This window comes from Asparagus officinalis, chromosome 9 (genome assembly GCF_001876935.1).
Source record: "Asparagus officinalis chromosome 9, Aspof.V1, whole genome shotgun sequence".
NCBI lineage: Eukaryota > Viridiplantae > Streptophyta > Magnoliopsida > Asparagales > Asparagaceae > Asparagus > Asparagus officinalis.
Window position 1 is genome coordinate 6,889,153 of NC_033802.1, and position 6,660 is coordinate 6,895,812.

The window sequence follows — 6,660 nt, forward strand, 5'->3', positions numbered from 1 at the left end:
GAGGTTAAACACCTCAAGTCTGCATCACATGAGCAAGAAATTATGGATAAGTATTACCAGGATATCCTCAAAATTTATCGCCAAGATATCATTGACACTTATCGTGAAAGCTTGCTTGGGAAGACAGAGGTGACCTTAGCCTGCAAGGCTAGATATGATCATTTATTTGCTCAATTTCCTATCGATCTGAAAAGTATCCCCAATTGCTTTCGATATTCCTCCATGGTTGCCAACTGGTCAGGAGAGGTGGAGGAATTGGAAGTGCTAGGAGGAGGATTTAACCCTGATGAGGCTAAAGATGATTCGGATGAAGAACAAGACTGATAATCTCCTCCACTTCCTACTCCTAAAAGTTCCCCACCTCCGACTCTAGGAGTTGGAATGGGTGTTCCATAGGTTTTGTAGGAATTCTTTTATTATCATCTTGTAGATCTCATACTTTGCAATACTTGAGTAATGAATGAAAAATCTTTTGTTCTTCTGATCTTGTGAAATCTCAAATTTTAAGTCGAATGAGTTGTCTTCTTTATAAACTTGAAGAAATTTTCTAACTACTCTGAGCCAACTAATACTGCCTCTCTAGCTGTTGGAGAGGGTGTCGACTAGTCTGGTCGGTTGAGATGTCGGCTAGCTAGATTATTTTTCTCTTTATTATATATTTTCGAGAGGCTTTGTCTGCTATTATCTGATATGATGCAACAATTTGTCGGTCGACGGAGATAATAATGACGTTTTGATTCTTTAAAATGGGACGCTGGACCCCAGGAGGGATGTGATGTTTAAAATTTTTAAATTCAAAACGCTTGGGGTTATAGATTGAATCTTTCCCGTTCATCTCAAAAAGTAACGACCATCAGGATAAGTCCACCTGGCGGTTGAAAGATATAAAATAACTTTGCAAGAGAGGAAGAAGAGCACCCATAATTCGTTCTGTTCTTCATAGTACTTTTCCTCTTCTTCAAAGTTTTCTTCTTCCAAAGAACTCGCTATGACTTCTCAAAGCTTTGTCATTGGTCGTAACGAAAAGAGGATTAACCTTCTTCATCCCATTCATTCAAAATCTTTAGGGGGAATCTCGAAAGATTCTACAGCTTGTATGATATCCCTAGGGATATCAAGTTGATGGTTCCTGAGGGAGACGATCTAATATATCGCCATGGTCCCAACATGGCGCCATTATACTTAGCCCATCTTGATCAAGGGCTTCGACTGCCTCTCCATCTGTTCATAAAGGAGGCATGCGGCGTCCTGGGGATCTCTCCCTCTCAACTCGCCCCGAATGCAATGGGGATTCTAATGGCTTTTATAGTCATCTGCTTACGAGTAGGTGTTTTGCCCACCCTGAATTTGTTCAGCCACTTGGTTGGCATTAAGTCAACCAAAAAGGATTCACATTTCTTCTTTTACTATACAAGCAATTTCAAGTTTGTCTCTGATACTCCAAAGTCCAATAGTGACTGGAAAGGATATTTCTTGTGGGTTGAAGGAGCTGAAGAGTTTCTTTCATGTTCGGATTGGCCTGACATCAACAAAGATGTGTTGAAACACAGTCCTCTTGATACTGAGGAAAGATGACAACTTGGGAAGATCCAATCCTACACTGGATCTAGAGAGAGGAGCAACCTCTTCGATTCGGCGTCACTTCGGGTGGCGCTCATCTCGTATGTCTTGCCCACTGAGACATATCAAACTAGTGCAAACATGTTGGCACTCCCTCTTGCTAGAAGTTAGGAAGCAAGATCCAAATGGGAGGAGTCAGGGTTTGCTGCTAGGCCCCAAAAGAGGTCGAGGGGATATCTGAGCTCTCAAGAGACATCCAACCTGAAATCTCGGATGAGAAAACTGGCTGCCCAGCTAGTAAAGAGGAAAAATACTAAGAGACTGGCGACTAGATGCGTCCAGCAACCGGCGACAACACAAGTCACTGAGATGCCCGGAGTTAGCCCTGTTACAAACCAAGGGCTAATAGAAAAGCAGTCGGGTATTCAAGCCAGTGACGATATAAGGTTGTTATTGGATATATCCTTATTCCTCTGGTGACTGAGGAGGTGGCGGGATCGTCTAAACCCGTGGATGCTACGGCTAGCATCGAAGTCGTCGGCCTGGATTCTGAGTCGGCATTAACTCACAGGCCAGGCAAAGAGCTGGTGGAGTCAGCAAGGAAAATGGCTGAAGAAACCACATCCCTCCCTGTGCCTCATGCAGAAGAGACTATCGGGGACTATGAGATCGAGGAAAGGGAGGAGGGTGGCTAGCCTTTTCCTCACTGGGTTTCAGAGGTCGACACCTAAGATTGGGAGAGAACCAAAGCGATGCTAGCAGGAGTGCCACTAGGCCCTTGCCTGCCAAGGAAAGAGCTCTCTGACTGTAACAAGTTCATCCCACCTGTGCATCTCGACAAAGTGACCTCCATTCTGGGATCTCTCTCGGCTCCAATCACAGTCGTTCAACAATTCTCCCTTCCTAAAGATTATAACTTTCTGAAGAGGATGCTAAGCTTTGGCTTGCATCTAGCTCTCAAGGCTCATTTAGTCCGAGGCGTGCTGGTGGAGCAAGAACTATATGAGAGACTCAAGCACATGAATGACGCTCCACAGAGATGGCTATGGGAGATAACGAAGGAGAAAATGGCTAAGGAGGAGGCGGGGAAGAAGGTCAGTGCCTTGGAGGCTGAGTTGAACAGCGTCAAAGATTGCTGGTGTCAGGAGGTGGATGCCAGGGAGAGAGTCCTCGAAGGACTTCGGTCCCTGAGTGATAAGCATGTATCCACGATCGGGGATCTAAAGGGAGAAGTTGATCATTAAAAGATGGAGATCAATCATCTCCAACGATGGATTAAAGAGCGAGACGATCTTCTGGCTACTCTAACCAAGGAGGTAGAATTCTAAAGGGGCCAAAGAAGATCTGTCGATGAGGAAGTCTGATCGAGTCATCTCTCCATCGAACAATTGAAGCGCGATCTCGAGAAAGAGTAGTCGAGTAGTCAAGCGTCTATCACTATGGTGAAGGACTTAAAGGGTAAACTTGTTCACTTTGACTCGCCTCAATACAGGGATCAAATAATCAAAGATTGGCATCAAAGTTCTATAGGGAAGGCTGAGGTGGCCTTAGCATGTAAAGCTGGGATCGATTACTTCGCCTCCTTGGTGCCTCTTAGCTCACATCCTCCCGCTGATCATTATTATCCTTCCCCAGTCTCCTATTGTCTCGATCTTCTAAAAGAGATCAAGGCGAGGGGAGGGGGACTGAATTTAATCTTGGGAAATGATGACAAATTTTCAGATGGCATAGAGGAGGAAACTACGGTTATCCAAGAAGCTGTCACTCCACCCCAAGGAGCTTCCGCTGGTAGAGATAATTGAGAACTTGTTGTGCCCTTTCCCCGTCTTCCTCCCTTCTTTTTATCAAGCCTCATCAGGCTTTTGCTTAATGTAATAGAAATTTTTCTTGAATGAGAATCCACTTTCCTTTGTTCATTGAATTGACTTATTATCAGTGGTTTTAGTATGATTGTAAACAACCAGTATTAATCTAGGAAGAATCTATCTTATCTCAAGTTTACGATGCTTTTATTAAGATAGAATTCCGAAATGCTTAGAACCCAATCAATATCAATACTTGTATATTTTCTAAAAGTATACGATTTAACTTTAGAGTCAAGTGCCTAGGCTGGAGAGAGTCGACTAGGTCTTTCCTTCCCCTAGGACCGAGAGATGACTGTGGAAGTCGGCCAATGGTTGTGCATTGGGTTTATTCTTGATAAGGTACCAAGGGCTTGGAATTCGACTCGGAAGTCGAATGCCTAGGCTTGAGAGAGTCGACTAGGTCTTATTAAACATATTATTTAACACAGACTTTCTTCAAAAGAAGTCTACAGAGCTTGAGAGTAGTTAAACTTTGAAGTTCAAGGAAAATACTATCGTAAGTGTTCGATATTCCATGGGTGGTGAAGGATCCTTCCATCTGAGGTCTTTCACCGATAGGTACCTATTTTAAGTTTCTCCAGAACCATATAGGGGCCTTCCCAATTAGGAGCTAGTTTGCCTCGCTGGGTGACTTTGTCAAAGATTGCTTTATGAAGGACAATGTCCCCAGTGTTGAATCTTCTTGGACGAATCATACGATTGTAGTGGTGCGCGATTCGTTGTTGGTTGATGACCTGAGTTCGGAGTGCTTTCTCTCTGGTTTCTTCTAAGAGGTCGAGGTTGGCTGTAAGTCCTACCGAGTTCATGTCTTCATCGAAGTGCCGTAGCCGAATGGTCGGCATACCTACTTTGACCGGAGTAACTGACTCAACCCCATATCTCAGCTTAAAGGGAGTCCCCTTATTGAATTCTTATGGGTTGTGTGGTATGACTATAGGATACTCGGTAACTCCTCCACCCATCATCCTAAGACGGTATCCACCTTCTTTTTTAATGCTTGAAGAATACATTTGTTGGCAGCTTCTGCATGTCCATTTGATTTTGGGTAACATAATTAGGCGACTGGCTTCGAGGTTGAGACTGCTCAGATTCTATATTGGAGCCTGGCATTTTTTTCTCAAAAAGAAAGGAGGCCCCACGTTGGACGCCAAACTGTTGATGTTAAATATCACACAGTCAAATAAAGTCGCAGAGTTTGCAAGCGGCTGCTTTCTTCTTCAATTTTATGCCTGATTTTGGACTCTGAATGAATGAGCAATCTGTACACAAGGAGTCATAAGAGGGCGGGGATAAGTTCACCCGTGGTACCTCTGACGATCAAATCAGTTGATGAACTTGAGCTTGAGTAGAGTAACAGAACTATGTGTTCTTGTTTTTGTTTACTGCGTGCTCTTAGGGGTTTTAGATTACGAACCTCTAGCTATAGCGAATAGCATCTACATTTATAGGGGATGTCGAGGATATATTGGTCACTTTATGAGTATGTAGTAAGACGGTAGTGAGGCGGTGATGAGGAGTGAGTTGGAAAATAAGTCATCATTTACTCCACACGTGTTGGTTTGTGAGTGGCGGGAGATCACTTCGACAGCATTGGGATCCAGTAGCTGACAAGTCTTCGAGACTGTTGAGGATGGAGACATAATAATGATTATCAAAGATTAAACAATATTGAGAAGTGACACCTATGCTGACGGGTTTGAGATAAGGGTAACCCTTTAGCTTCGTCGAGAAGCAAGGTCTTTAGGGTCATATATTTGAGTTGCTGACTCTCGTGACGATGGACACCGCCTATCGTGTCGACTCAGGAGTGACGGCCTGTCCGACCGGTTGCAATATCGTCTCGTCACAGCTAATAACCGTCTCTCAAGTCGATATAAAGATATCAACTCATCTGGAATGTCAGGATCTCTCATGTCGACTGACACCGCTTCTCGCGTCGATACTGGGGTGTCGGCTTATTGGGCTGGTTGAGATGCTGACTTATCAAGTCATATATTCGTGGAACAGATATGTCTCATAACAGATTCAATTACAAAGGTTAGTTATTTTTCAAGTGATATTGGAATAATGAGAGATAAGTAACAAAGAGATTACTCGTAAACTTGTCTTTCTTATTATTGTCTTTGATATTCTTCTTACATGTTCAATACATTTCTTATTCTAGGTGACAGAAGTGGAGAAGCAGATTGAGAAAGTAAGCACACAATTGGACAAGCTTCCGAGTATTTTGGATCTATGTCAACAATTTATGTATCCCTCTAGTATTTTGCATCTATGTCAACAATTTATTTATCGCTCTAGTATTTTGTGAATGTATTATTTGAATATAATTGAATTTGATATTGGAATATAATTACATGTGTTGAATATAATTGGATATGAATATGATTTTTGGTGTTGTGCTATATTGTGTACATGTGATATTATATGCAGTGCGAAGTAGGTTCTACAAAAAGAAAAGAATATTGTAGCATCCTAGACGGAATTTTTCGTCTAGGATGCTATCTTAGATGGAATTTTCCGTCTATGATACATCCTAGACGGAAAATTCCGTCGAGGATAATCCTAGACGGTTATTTTTTCCGTCTAGAGCTATTCTAGACGGTATTTTATTCCGTCTAGAATATATTTCCATCTAGGATACTATCTTAGATGGAAATTCTGTCTAGGATGATGCATCCTAGACGGCAACAAACTAGACCAACATCCTAGACGGAATTCCGTCTAGGATAACCAATTTAGACGGAAATCTAGCTATCCTAGACTGAAAATTCTGTCTAGGATGCTTAATTTTCTACTAGTGATCCTTATGAAACATTGCCAAACCCAATAATTGCCTGATTGTCCACAAACAAGCTCCACAAATGAAAGAGTTATACTCATTTTATGACAGTTTTGATTATTCCCCTTCACGTTGCCCAAAACAAAATTTGCTAGAAGTAACTTTATCCTTAAAGAAGTTGAGCAACATTGAACCTGTTGCACTTCACCTTTTTCACTTTTCATGCTACTTATAAGTGTAGCCAAATAAGTTTATGCATGTCATTATTGTTTATAACTTGTATTCATTAAATATGTAGTCATTAGTTGCTAGCTTGCATTACATCAATTCTAGTCCTTTGTGGTGGTTTTTCTTTGTATAGGGAGTCAAACAAACTTATAACCTTGATGCATATTTTTAGAGAAAGAAGTTATAATTGGAGACTTTATTTTGTATTACTCGATATCCATTAGT